This window comes from Elephantulus edwardii, unplaced genomic scaffold (assembly GCF_000299155.1).
Source record: "Elephantulus edwardii isolate Elephantulus edwardi_28Jun2011 unplaced genomic scaffold, EleEdw1.0 scaffold00065, whole genome shotgun sequence".
NCBI lineage: Eukaryota > Metazoa > Chordata > Mammalia > Macroscelidea > Macroscelididae > Elephantulus > Elephantulus edwardii.
In genome coordinates this window covers 10,428,148-10,443,390 of record NW_006399815.1, presented here as the reverse complement: position 1 = coordinate 10,443,390, position 15,243 = coordinate 10,428,148, and positions in this window count along the sequence as shown.

Below are 15,243 nucleotides of genomic sequence, written 5' to 3'. Positions count from 1 at the left end.
GACATGTTACAAGGAGGGACCAGTCCTTGGAGAGGGATGTCATGCTTGGGAGAGTGGAGGGACAGCACAGAAGAGGAAGACCCTCAATGAGATGGATTGATTCAGTGACTGGGGTAATGGGGGTAGATGTGTTAGAGACAGAAAGATTGGCACAGGATAAAATAGGGTATAGGATTGCTATGAGTCACAAGAGGCTCAACAGCACATAACAAATATATTGTATGTATATAATAAAAGATGTAGGTAATTGGTTGTGAATTTCCACATTAGATACATAGATACATAAATAGATATAGATAGATAAATTGTGTCACTATATATAGTGACTCCCAGCAATATTTTGTACCTTCATAATATACCAGTCTTTAACAGAAGTGAGTATTTATTGAGCTTGTTAAGGTCCCTGTGGAGCCCTGGTGGAAACATGGTTAAGTACTCGGCAGCTAACTAAAGTTTGGTGATTGAAGCAGACCCAATAACTCTACCAGAGCAAGACTGGAAGATCTGCTCCTTAAAAATCACAGCCTGAAAAATCTGAAGGGGTTCTACTTCACAAGGAGTTGCTAAGCTAACAAGGTCTCTGCTTGGTACAAATTGTCTGCTCTCAAGTACTAACTGAAAAATCGGCAATTCACAAGCACTGCAGAGGAAAGACTCCAAATAATAGACTGAAACCCACCGCCATCAAGTAGCAACACTCCACTGGGTTTCTAAGTCTGTGAAGCTTTACAGACGGAAATGACCCATCTTTCTTCCGTAGAGCAGCTGCTTGATTTGAACCATTGGCATTTCACTTAGGAATTCAACACATTGAACAATATGCTACCCGAGCCCCTAGAAAAAAAAATTCTGTGGTGCGCACATTACCTTTGACATACGAGTTACTGTAAGTTGGAATCATCTCAGTGTCCTGAGCTTGGTTTGGTTTGATTTTATGAGCAAGACTCTGTTCTACAAGTAAGAGAATGAACATATGGCATTTATAAACTCAAATATCAATAGCTGAGATATTTGTGAGGAACAGAAGAAGATTCTAATAGGTCTTGATACCACAAACTATACAGACATACTTAAGACATACTGAACCAATACATGACTTGTCCTATATGTGACTTTAAGCTAGTAACAACAGACTTCATTCATACATCACATTCATTTCACATATATATCTAGATAAAGATGATGGCTTCACCAGATAGACCATGTGTTTTCATTTTCCTATCTGGAGTTTTGCTATAATGTTGGCACCTTCTGCCATGACACTTCCATCTGCCTCAATGTTCATTCTTGACACTTTAAGGTCCAATGTTATCTTTCCAACAGGCATTGTAGAAATTAGGGCATCAATATCCACTAATCACAAAGAGCTGTATTCTGTCCCTCCTGGCCATTCAGCCTTAACCACAGCATATGAATTTGAATCCCCTGCCTGGGGAAGGGTGTGGAAAAGGGGTGTGGGGTGTGGTTTACAGGGAGAGCACAACCTTTGAGTCAATCTGCTTTAGTTTTAGCTGCTTTAACAGAGGACTAAATGTAACTCCCTGGATCAGCACATTTTTTTCTGGTTCCCAATCAACATCACTGGACTTCAGTTTTTACAGAGCAGCATAAAGCAATGGATCTGACAGAATTTCTTAGCAGCGGCAGCTGTTTCCTCTAGATTAGGCTTCTTCCAGTGCCTGATAATTTGTAAGTAAATCTTTCATAGAAATCCTGTCAATTTCTTCCCATTTCCCCATGGCTTTATAGCCACTTAACCAGTTCAATCTGATTCTTTTCATATTTCCCATTGCCCCAAGAGCTACTTTCCCTCCCCTACCCCCATCCATTTGCTTTTTTTCTAAGCTCAAGATTTCCTCTGGTAGCTGCAAGAATATACATACTATGGTTCTGTGTCTATCTGTATTGTTTTCTGGGAAAGTTATGTGAAGTGGATGCAGAACTTGAGTCTACAGTCGTAGGGTGATAGAAAAGTGAGATAATAAAACTGCAAGTTTTTGTGTGTCACAGAGGCCCACTTTGACTCTTTTCATAACATAAGTACTTTATGTGAATGAGAAGGCAAAAGAAGCAGAGTACCTGGGTAGCTGGAAGCTGCTGGCTTCCTCATGAACTGGAGATGCTTTACTGCTGTATTGACTGCTGGAGACCCTTCCAAGAAGGTCAGTAAATGCTCTCTGTCCTGATCATCCTATCTGGATGTTAGTTTCTTCACTTCTGAAATAAAGAATGGAAGAATGATAATAAAGAAAGCATAAGACTTGATACAAATTATTGTTGATGTGGTGATAAAATGTTGGTTTTGGTGAAACATTCTTCTAAGTCATATAGCCCTGGTCTGTACACTCGCTGTACAGAGGTAACTCGTGGTTGCTGTGATGCCGAACACTGTGACACTGATGTGTCAAATGTGAGAATGGTTACCTATGGTGGACAATGGTGGAGCTCCCCGATTAAAACAAGCTTGGAAGCAGGAGTGGCATCCACTTCCAAAATAGCTTGCCTCTGGAAACCCTCTGAACCTGGATAAGGAAGAAAGTTACACAAGTGTCCAGTGCTTTCGTTCATAGGGTTGCTATGAGTCGCCTACGACTCCATGGCACTTAACAATAACATATATATTATACAAACTCTTCCAGCATTTCTAAACTAAAATTTTGTATTTCTATAGAGTAAGTGCCTTGAAAATACAGACTCTGAATTTTGCTATTCAGTTTGTATGAACTTGTACCTAAATCAATTGTCACTAAGGTACTGGGGTTTGGAGGGAGGTTGATGTAATTTGGGTGTTTAGCTGATGATGGATCCAATAGTCTTCTGTTTTAGATTTATCATGCCAGCAGTATTTTGGAAATTCAATTAGGTACTTGATACGGCTTATGGGAGTTTTCTTCAAGACTATCGATATAATGAGAGCAAAATCAGGTGGAAATGATCCTAGATAATAGCCGAGCTGAAAATATTGGCTCTAGTCCAAAACCATCAGAAAGGTTCTATTTCCCTTTGTCAATAGCAATTTAAGGAATTCTATCACCAACCAAATAACATTATACCTTTAAAGAAACAGAAGTTGAGAAAGAAGCAGCCAGCTGGAGTTATTTCACCTACGCTAGCTTTTGCTTGATTTCTGTCACCTTTACCATTTGCCCACATAGATCAGAATTGTACTTTCTAAATGTTTGGACCACGACCAATGGTGAAAGATTTATATCTTGACCTAGTATTTTCTATTTTTCACTTTGTTTTTGAATGCTGCTAGTGACCCACTAAATTGATTTCATGACCCAAAAGTAGGTTCCATCAAACAGTTTGTAAACATTGGATCAGACTATATGATAACCTATCAAAAATTATATTGATATTCAGCAATTATCTTTATCCATTGATAGAGTTTAGATGACACAATTTATTGGCCTCTCTGGAAAGTTCAATGCCTATCTTATCATTCTTCCCCATTTCTCCCCCACATCCATTTCTGGACTGATGTAATTTTAATTCTTTGCCTTCAGATTCAGTTGAGTAAAGTATTCTCAGGATCAAACAAATCAGTGCAGAATTTTGTAAGAAGTGGAGTCTGAGAAAACTTAGAGACAGGTGATGAGATATCATTACTTCCCTCTGCTTTTCCTGCTGGGATGGTACTGAGCATCCCCACTTAACTAGAAAGGTCAGTAGTTGAATCCCATCGGTTATTGCATAAGAAAAAGATCTGGTAGTTAGTTTCCTAAAAGATAGACAGCCTAACAAAATTCTAGAGAGTAATTCTACTCTGTCCCACAGGGCAATTATAAGAAGCAATCAATGTGATAGCAATGGATATGGTTCTATACTCCAGTTTGCTAAAATCCTAATGTTGGAATGGAAGGAAGTGCTTTAAGCACACCTGGGTTTGGGCCACAGGTGGGCCAAAGTAGATATTATTTCTTAATAGGCTGTTGTGTTTGGGAATTGACAACACAGATTTCCCTCATCATCCAAAAACACAGCATCCTTACAAAACCATTAGGTAAGCGGAAATTATGTAAAGAATGAGCTACAATCATTCATTTATACAGGAAAATTTCTCAGTATTCCAGGACCCACAAAGTAAGCTAACAAATCATAGTATAAATTATACATAAAACCTAAAATAACACTGTTGTTGTTGTTGTTGTTATGTGCCGTCGAGTCGTTTCCGACTCATAGCGACCCTATGCACAACAGCCCTAAACCCTGCTCTATCCTGCGCCAACTGCACCACCTCTGACACACCCATCCCGATTACCCCAGTCACCGAATCAATCCATCTCATAGAGGGTCTTCCCCTCCTGCGTTGTCGCTCAACCCTCCCAAGCATGATGTCCCTCTCCAAGGACCCGTCCCTCCTGGCAACATGTCCAAAGTATGTCAGACGAAGCCCAGAATCCTTGCCTCCAAGGAGTAGCTTGGTTTAATCCTCTCCAAGATAAATCTGTTTGTTTTCCTGGCAGTCCATGGCACATTCAGTACCCTTCTCCAGCACCACAGCTCAAAAGCATCCACTCTCCTTCTGTCCTCCCTAGTCATTGTCCAACTCTCTGATGCATAACAAGCGATTGCAAAGACCATGGCCTGTATCAGGCGCACCTTAGTCTCCAGAGAGACACCGTTGCTCCTGAGTACTTTAGAATGGTCCCTAACAGCAGACTTTCCCATTGCGATACGCTTTTTGATTTCCTGACTGCTGGTGCCAAGAGTGTTGATTGTGGAGCCGAGCAAACTGAAGCTGTGAACACTCTCAATCTCTTCGTCATCCTAGCGTGCAGTATTAATGAGGAACCTAGTGATGTAGTAGCTCAGTGTTGGACTGATAACTGAAAGGTCACTAGATTGAACCCAGCAACCACTCCAAAGGAAAAAGATGTAACAGACTCCTCCACTCATCAAGGTTTACACCATCAAAAGTCCAATGAAGAGTTTCCATGAGTTAGAATTGACTCAACAGCAGTGATTTTGTAGGGGCTTTGGTTTGTAGAGTTCATATACGCAGTTCAAAGTCATAGAGGAGACTTGATGCTGAGGTATGATGAGGGTTTTGAGAAAGGATGCTGGAGATTCTGCTCTCCCTGCTTATTGTGTCTCTGCCCTTTAATGACTTGCTGCAAAACAAATGCTAGACATTCTCTTCACTTTTCACTTTTTTTCAAAAATACCTTTGTGCTTCTTTCAATTATCAAAACCAAAGACTAACCTAGGTCTTTCGTGAAAATGAACTTTTAAAAAGGGAAGGATAACTGTAATGCCATTAATTACTTTTCTCAAATTAACAGAGCTCTAATAAATAGGAGAGTAATAAGTATAAACAATTTAACTTCTAAATTGACAGCTTGAGATTCTAAACCCCCACCCCTAGACCCTCCGCAAGGCCTTGAAAGTTTCTAGGGATAGCACTGTTGGTCTATATATAAATATCAGCCAAAAAAAAATACTGTATCAATTATAACTTTGCTATTGTTTCTGCTCTTTTTGCAGTTAAGTAACTCTGCTCGTTCAGTGAGCTAATTATTAGTTTGTGAACCAGAAGGCCAAGAGTTCAGCTGAGTAGATATTTGCTTCCATTCAAAAAAAAGGGTGGTCTGACAGAATGTGGAAATTATCAAACAACATCACTGATATCATATGCAAGCGAAATTCTGCTGAAGATTATCCAAAAACTATTGGAATAATATATTAACAGAGAATTACGAAAAACACTTGTAGTTACCAACACTGCCAGGCTGGTTTTAGAAGAGGCCATGGCATTGGAGACATTATCACCAATGTCAGATGGATCTTGGCGTAAAGCAAAGAGTACCAGTGGATTTGTATTTCACTGACTATGCAAAGGCACTTGACTTTGTGGATCACAACAAACTGTGGCTGACCTTGAAAAGAATAGAAATCCCAAAATACTTTACTGTGCTCATGCAAAACCTATACTTGGACCAGGAAGCGGTGGTCACAACAGAGCAAAGAAACACTGCATGGTTCAAAATCAGGAAAGAAGTGCCTCAGAGATTCATCCTGTCTTTATAGCTTTTCAATATATATGCAGAGCAGATAGTTCAGGAGGCTGGACTTTGTAAGGAGGAATGTGGCATCAGGTTTGGAGGAAGATCCATCAACAACCTACATTTTGCAAATGATACAAAGTTGCTCGCAGAAACTGAAGTGGATCTGAAATATTTGTTCCAGAAGGCTGAGGACTGAAAGTTTCAGTATAGATTGAAGCTCAACATCAAGAAGACAAAGACTCTCACCAATGGGCCAATCAGCAGCACTATGATAAAGAGACTGAGATTGTTTCAGCTTGCTTGGCTTCACAATTAACACTCTTGGCACCAGCAGTCAAGAAATCAAAAGATTAATTTCTCTAGGTAAAGCTGTTACCAAGGACCTCTCAATAGTGCTGATGTCAGTCTGGAGACTAGGTATACTTGATTCAGGCCATGGTATTTGCAATTACTTGCTATACATCAGAGAGCTGAACAAGCACTAGAAATGACAGAATTGATGCCTCTGAGCTGTGGTGCTGGAGAAGAGTGTCACACACACTATGGACTGCTAAGAGAATAGGAGCAGTTTTATGCTGTCACATGGCTCAAAGTGAGGGAGAATTAACTCTACAGTACCTAACAACAGCAGCAAATAGTGTGTTCCCAGGTGGAACAAAGGGTCAACATGCTTGGCTGTTAACCAAGGTTAGGGAGTTTGGGTCCACCCAAGGGGGGTGTGGTGGTGGTGGTTGTTAGTTGCTATGGAGTCTACAATTCATAGAGGCCCTATGAACAACAGATAGAAACTTTGCACCATTCTCACAATCTCTGCACTATTCAAGCCCGTTGTTGCAGTCACTGGGTCACTCCATCTCTCTGAAGGACTTCCTTGCTCTCAGATCCTCCACTTTTCCAGCCGTAATATCTTTTTCCAAGAACTGCTTACTTGGGAGAAAATCCCGGTGTCCTATTTCTGAGACCTGAGTCACTGAAAACAATAGAAGTCACAGTTTTACTCCACCATTCTTTGGGCCACTATGAATCAGAACTGACTCATTGTAATGGAACTTTACAATCCAGTGAGTCTGATTCAGGCCATAGTCTTTGCTATCATGTGCTATGCATCTAAAAGCTGGACAATAAACAGGGATGACAGAAGAATTAACGCCTTTGAGCAGTGGTGTTGGCGAAGATCACTGAACATCCCATGGATGGCCCAAAACAAACAGATGCATCTTGGAGAGGGTGCAGCCTGAGTGTTCTTTGGAGGCAAAGACGAGGGTTTGCCTCACACATTTTAGGGCATGTTGCTAGGAAGGGCTACTCCTTGGAGAAGGACGTGATGCTCGGAAAGGTAGAGGGTTGGCAAAGGAGAAAAAGACTCAACCATGTGGATTGACAAGGTGACTGCTGCAGTGAGTGGGCTCTGATATGTCAGGAAGCATGAGGATGGCACAGGATAGGGCAAGGTTCAGATCTGTTGTTCACAGGGTTGCCATGAGTCGTATTCAACTCAACAGCACCTAACAACAACAACAATGGATCTTTAACATTTTCATTGAATAAAAAATAAACAAACAAGAAGTGCTGAGAACAAAAGAGATGGTCAGTTGCTAACAAAAGTGAGACCATCATCAGGAAGTTCGTGAACATTAAGTCTCTATTTGACCTGAATCTATAGGACGATCTCAGAGATACCATTTTCCTCCTGCTCCCATGTAAGTGAAGTAAGATGACTATAAGGGTCCTCACCATTCTCCACCAAGTTCACCATTCTCTAAATAATAGTAACACTGCAAGTATCTATTCAGCTTTAATGATCTGGCTAGTAAGCTCAGATCCAAACAGAATTAAACTCAGTGCCTCCCCATAAAGCAAATCCCAAGAGCTACTAAAACACCATCAAATAATGACTTTCAACCTTAATATCCCGAGACAAATATGTATATGACCATAAAGGTTAAGAGCTCTGCTCCCAATTACTAAAAGGTGCCAGTCTCCTTCATTTTTAATCATCTGTTTTATTGCTGCTACATTGTCAGAGTCGTCACCATGGTGCCTCGTGCATTTTTTGTACAGTTAATACAGATCTTTATCAAGTGTGAGAAGTGTTCTCATTTCCCCTCTAATGCCAGACTCCCTCTGTGAATTGTCTCTGACAGTTGAGATGGGACAAATGCTGTGTGGGATTAATGAGAAGACACCGTCCCCTCTGAAGTCCTTTCATTTATGGGCCCACTCGAACATTAATATGATCAAAGGATTTCAAAGAGGCCAGAACCGCTATTCACACGAAAGCAAGAGTCAGTCCCAGAAACCCCTTCAGAAGAGAAAGGCTTTTAAAAACAAATGTAAAAGCCTGTTCTTGAAATTTAAGCAGAATGGTGAATCTTAAACAGTATCATATACAACTCAGTGTTTATTTACCAAAGGGTAAAGATAAAGAGATTAAAACAGATCCATCCTTCTGGGTTTCCAGGTTTTCTGCATACAGCTCAAAGACTGTTTTTATGAGTTCTACTTTGACAATGGAGCTACATGTCACACAAAAGACAGCATGGTGATTTCAAATTGATAAATCATATGCGAGTGTTGGTATCTGAATGTATTAAATCACGAAAGCAGGCAATATTTTAATGCAAGTGCATGAGCGAGCTTGAGTGTAAAACTTCCAGCAATCAGTACTTCACACAAGAGGAAAATGTCAGGGGCAGAAATTTTTGTCCTTCAGATAAATAACAGAATCTTAGTGAAATAGGTCATGTCTTATTTCTGTCTTGACTTCATGTTGCCTAATGGGTACTGTCCATCTTCTGGGCTTTTACATTTAAGCTTTTGAGAAAATCTCACTATGCTTAATAGGGTGATTTGATTCTAACAGGAGTCCAGGGTTTTATTTTTTTTTTATTTTTTATTTTTTGTGGGTGAAGTACCGTTGCCTGAGGACAGTGGAGAGGTGTGATTTAAAATTGTTTCTCTGCTTGTTTGGAGGGAAAAAAAGATAATTTCCTTAGGGGCAAATTGCTCTTAAGCTTTGTGAAACCCTTTCAGTCGACTTAATGGTTATGCAAAAAATAAAGCAAGTAACCCATTCTGGGTATAGACTACATGCTGCTAAACTGCTCTGTTTGGTCAATCTGCACCCACATCTTTACAGGAAGCAATGTAGTTTAGTGACTATATACACAGACGTGGAGTCACACTGCCAGGGTTTCACCTGACTTCTTCCACGTACTATGTGTATGAACATACAATTTACTGATTTCTTTGTGCCTCTGTTTTCTCATTTGTAAAAATGAGTAATAATTCTTCTTCTAGGAATACTTAAAGATTATATAGGCTAATATATTAATATAAGAAATGTAGACAACTGCTTGGAAGAGGATGGTCTTTATGTGTGTACAATTGTTAAGCACCATCAAGTCAGAACAGCTCCAAGCTGATCCTTTGACAGGTTTTCAGAGGCTGTAAATTGAGCAGGAGATTGCCCAGCATTCTTTGGTGGAGCAGTTGGTGAATTCAAACTATGTGCCTTTGGGTTAATAATACAACTCCTTCTCCTTACCATAGGCCACCAGATCTCCCTGACTACTTTCATTCTCTGAAGAGCAAGTTTCACTATAGAAAAGAAGGGAAACTATGCTCAAGGGCAGGGAAGTACGAAGTATTCACACAGGGAAGCAGTCTCAGGCCCATGTCAGAGTCATAGCTAGCAGTTCTGTGGATGGACTTGACTCAACAAATGTTTCTCAATTACAACCCATGTTAGTTATAAGAATTCAGTAAAATCTTTAATTTTATGGCCTTATCTCAACCATCATTGTGGTAACTTAAAAAAAAAAAGAAGTAATGATGGAAAGCTAGACCCTGGGCTGAGAAAATAAGAAAGGTCCAGAAAGATGAGACGAATGTGGACACATGCTTCCTTGGAATGGGTGGGCTGAAGATCCTGGTAAAAAGCTTGATTTTTGCAAGTAAGCAGGACAGGGACTTGCACCCTAAAAATTTGGCATAAAATGGAAATATACATTATTATTATTCTATCTTTATGTGTGTATTTTTACTTTCTTAGCTATCTGATCCTAATTGGAATTGTTTCTGTGAGTTTTCAAGCCTAGATAATTGCCTTCCCTACATCTATATCTTGGGTCCCCAATTTTATGACCACAGCCAAACCAATTGTCCCCACCCCACAATTCATAAACCATAAACTGATGACACAAAGAAAGAAGTAAGGCAGGAAAGATCTTTCCAGAAGATATAGCAAGAGCATAGAGTACCATTGGAGACTGGGCAGTGGTGCTGGTGGTCACAGCGTCACTGGCAAAACATTTCATGTGTGGCTTTGGCAGTGGTCCCAGTTGCCCATTCTTCCTACATTCCTGTCCTTTTTCCAAGGTTAGTTCCTTAGATTTCTGTCATTTCTAAGCCTTATCCAGGGTTCTTCTAAAAACTTTATTTATATTAAAACAAATTAGTCCCTGTTGTTTTAAACCATGAACTTTTATCTGGATTATACTTAAAATATAAAAAAGTGAGTTACTTTAGTTCTCCCTCATAAACTGAAAAACAAAATAACAATATTTTCTTTTTCAGTCAATTTAATTTCTGTTAAAAAATCACATTGTTCCAGATAGGATTGTAGAAGTAATTATCCTCAATTGGATTACTAGGTTATAAACATTTTTCCAGATGGAATAACTCTTATGGAGCTCTGGAGGTCTAACCTACAGGGAGTTGTGCTCCTAACTCAAAGCAGTTCGAATCCACCAGCAGTTCCAGAGAAGAAAGATGGTCAGTCTCCCATCCAGCCTCAGAAAACCAGCTGTCGGGTCAGTTTTGAGTTGATACTGACTTGGCGCAATGAGAAATCATTTTCATCTACCTTTCCACTGCCTTATCAGTGTTACTGTGATAAACTCCAATCCAAATATAATTAACAGAGAAGTATTACACAAGTCATCAAACAAGTAAGTACTATCACTTATATTTGACTAGCCACACTCCACCAAGAGATATATTGTAAGTCTTATGTTCCCTGTCCCCGGCAGCCCTCCAGCCACCACTATGTCCCATGACCACCCAGTCTACTACAGGGCTTGTTGTCATATATTCCTTAGATTATGACAATGATTTTGTCACTATGTAATGAAAAATGTACAAACAATAGTGTTTTACAAAGTTGAGTTCCTTGTTTCCAGAACTGGACACTAAGGAAATTATGTCCTTCCTGCATACTACTTCAAAACTTCCCCATCCTTCATGAACTAGTGATAAATGCAAATTGTAATTCAGGTAAAATTTTAATACCTTTACTTGGCAAAGTGAGAAGTTGGGAAAAGTTTTTAGTAGGCCTAGAAATCTAGAAGACTTAGGGCCACTGACCTGGGTGATATCTACCAGTCTAGTTGACTATTTCTTGCCATTATTCACACTGTACATTTCTCTGGTGACCAGCACACATAATTTAGGAAGCCTTTATTAATTAGTGATGTTAGCCAAGCAAAGGAAACACAGATTAGAAACATGAGCCACACAGAAGATCAGAAAGTAAAAAAGGATGAAAGGAGTGACACTGGTTAGAAATAGGTTCTTGCCCTCTTTGAAATAACTAATGACACGACGCTGCCTTGAAGCACCCACTCTCACTGGAGCTTTTCTCACACCCCCACTTCAGGATATAATTTCATTTTTGATAAAAATTTCTCAGTTCTTTTCCTTAATTGGTAGATACCCCCAAGGAAGAAGTATGCAGTTCCATTTTGCTCTAGCTACACTTTCAATGAACTTAAGAAATTGCATGTTATAAGACTAAGCTCATTTAATAAAGACTATCTCTTTGTTAAATATTAACCATATCTCACTAACTTCCCCATATTTACAATAAATGTCTACTATATTGTAGTGAGGCACTCTAAGAACCTGTGTTATTGATCCCAAAGGCATATGGTTCAAATCTATCAGCTGCTCCATGGAAGAAGGATGGCAATCTCTTCCCATGTAATTTACTGCCCTCTGAAAACCCAATAGAGGGTCAGCTATTAATTGATTCTGACACAAAGGCACACAATATGTTATAGGGAGCTCTGGTTGCCAACTAGTAAGAAGCTGCACTATCACTCCAAAGACACATGGTTCAAATCTACTGGCTACTCCACAGAAGAAAGATGGACAATCTCCTCCCATGCACTTTACTGTCTCTGAAAACTCAATGGAGGGTCAGTTACAAGTCAGTTTCTACTTGATGGTACATAGCAACATGTTACTAGGAAGGACCAGTCCTTGGAAAATGACATCATGCTTGGAAAGGTAGAAGGTCACCAAAGAGAGAGAAATGTTCAACAAGATGGATCAACATATGGAGAAAAGGACTCAAGTATATCAGGAATGAAGAGGATGGCACAGGATAGGGCAAGGTCCCAATCCATTGTTTATGGTGTGATTGTAAGTTGTAGTTGACTCCAGGGAACCTAACAACAACAGTATGCATGATGAGTCTTGTTTGCAAAAGGTGGACTTGAAACACTTGCTGCACAAGATCAAAGACTACTGTCTCCTATATGGATTACATCTCAACATCAAGAAAACAAAAATCCTCACCATGCCAACAGATTTAGATGAAGACATGAATAAAGTTGTCAATTATTTCATTTTACTGGGATCCAGAATCAACACCCATGGTAACAACAGTCAAGAAATCAAAAGGTGTTTTGCACTGGGAAAATCTATTGCCAAGGGTCTCTTTGAAGGGTTAAAAGAACAAGAGAAATCACTTTAAATACTAAGATGTACCTGACCCAAATCATGTATTATGCATCGTTTCATATGCTTATGAAAGTTAGAAAATTAATAAAGAATAACAAAGACTGTTTGAAAACTTTCAAGTATGGTGTTAGGTAAGTATTGCATATACCATGAACATGCCATGCCTCTCCTGAAGAGGGTGAAACTAGGTTGCTCCTCAGGGGCAAGGATTTTGAAACTCCATCTCACATACTTTGGACATATTGCCAAAAAACCAATCCTTGAAAAAGATCACCATGGTTGAAAGAGTGGATGGTCAGTGTAATAGAGGAAGACCTTGATGAGAGAAATTGACACAGTGACTGGGGTAATAGGGTCAAGTAGGTTGGAGACAGTGAAGTTGGCTCAGGATAGGGCAGAGTTCATAGCTATTGTGCATAGGGTCATTATGAATTGTTGTCAACTTGACGGCACATAACAACAACGTAACCAAAAGAATAGACAAATATTTCTCCAGAGAAGGGAAGTCAGAATGTTCCTTAGAGACAAGGAAGGTGGTACTTGAAAGAAGTCATCATGCTTGAAAAAGTGAAGGGTCAGAAAAGCAAAGGAAAATCTTCAATGACATGGATCGATCCAGTGACTACAACAACGGGCAAGCACAGCAGAAATTGTGAAATTGGCACAGGATAAAGCAAGGTTTCAATCTGTTGTACTTAGGGTTGTTGTGAGGCAGACTGGATGGCACATAACAATATTCTGTACATATTTAAGACATTGTCATGACCTCATGAATACATAAGTACATATACTTATTAATATACTTATGTATTCATATGTACATGTACTTATATAGACATTTTCCTTCTTTCATTTACTCACTCAGTACTGAGTACCTGCTATGAGTCAGGTACTGTGGTGAATGAATATAGAGTCCTTTCCCATCAGGGGCTTATAGATGGTGTAAGGGCTAATTTGACCTTTTTTATTCTGATACCCTTAAAATTATACTCATGCATTATAGGTTTTAAAGAAAATAATATGCAAGTATTTAGTATTTATCACTTCTTCAGGAAAAAAAATCAGAACTTTTTCAATATGCATACTAAATGTAATAGTCAAAGTGTAAAATCTCTAGAGAAAATGGTATAAAGGAGAAGTGAAATTTAATTAAAGTGTTGGCTTAAGAATATCACTTGTTTTCAACTTCCAGCAGTATCCAGGAGAGCTTTTGTGAAAAGAAATGACAGGAGTCAGGGAGGGACTTGGGGAGCTGTGGGGCAGTTAGACAATGACCGAGTCATTGTGGTTTGTGATTGTGAGCAGGGCAGGCAGGACCAGCGGTCAGGGAGAGGAAGGGAAGTCCCACAGAGGAAATCCACTCATCTGTAGCCCTGCATGTGAGGAAGAGAGAGAAAGTAGACACGTTCTGTGATATCCTAGAATAGTATTAGAGCACGGGGGAACCAGTGTGAATGTTTCATTTGAGTATTTGCCAAAGAAGAAAATTTGCAGAAACATTTCGTCCAAAAGTGACAAGTTTCCTATTGCTGGAATTGGTAAATCAAAGCTAGTTGCAGGCAAGCAAGATGTTGCCAAAGGGATTCCTGCCAGAGTGAGGGTGTGAACAGCATGACTGCTGAATAGTTGTTAGGGTTAAAGCACTCGTAGATGTACCTGAAGTGTTCAATTTACCTATTCTTGTACATTAAATACAAAATCTCAATAGAGACCTACTCAAGCTTATTAATAAAGATCTAATGTTTGCTATATCATCCCCAAACACAACTCTCCATGGACTTTGCCTAATGGAACATTTCTACCCAGAGGAAGTGCAGGCATGGGCAACCATTTCTTTCTATGTCATCTCTTTTATGAAACGCTCTGCAGTATTCCTTTAATCACCAGAGGCTTTCTTAGAGTTCACACTTTAGTCATGAGCTTGTTAACCAGAGCCAGCCAGGGGCCTGAGTAGGAAATTTAATTTTGTTCCTCGGTTGCTCTATTCATTCCTCTCCCTACTCACATCATTTAAACTCCTTACCAAATTAGAAACCGGCCTCTGATGGGCTTAGTTACCACTCGGCTGCACCTGACAGTTACAATGAATAAAAACAAGCCTTTTCAAAGACTGTGCTGCAAAGAGCTCAGCATGTTTTAAAATGACAATTAAATGAATGGTAAAGCCAACACACAGTCTATGTGTTGTCGGATGAGGCATGATATGCCACTCTGCATAAAGTATATAAAATGGATTAAACAACACTTCTGATACATTAGCCTCACTGTTTGTCTTCGCAGCTTTAGAGGTTATAAATCACTTTCGTTCTACTCCTTGATAAAATTCAGAGGCCCCAAGCTATGAGTTGCTGTTAATTCTGATACGTGTTGTAAATCCTAACCCCTGTAAGCTGTAAAAAGAGAGCTATGGTGCTTAGTGGTGAGGAGCTGTGCTGCTAACCTAAAACCTTGCAATTCTAATCTACCTGCTTCTTCAAGGGAGAAA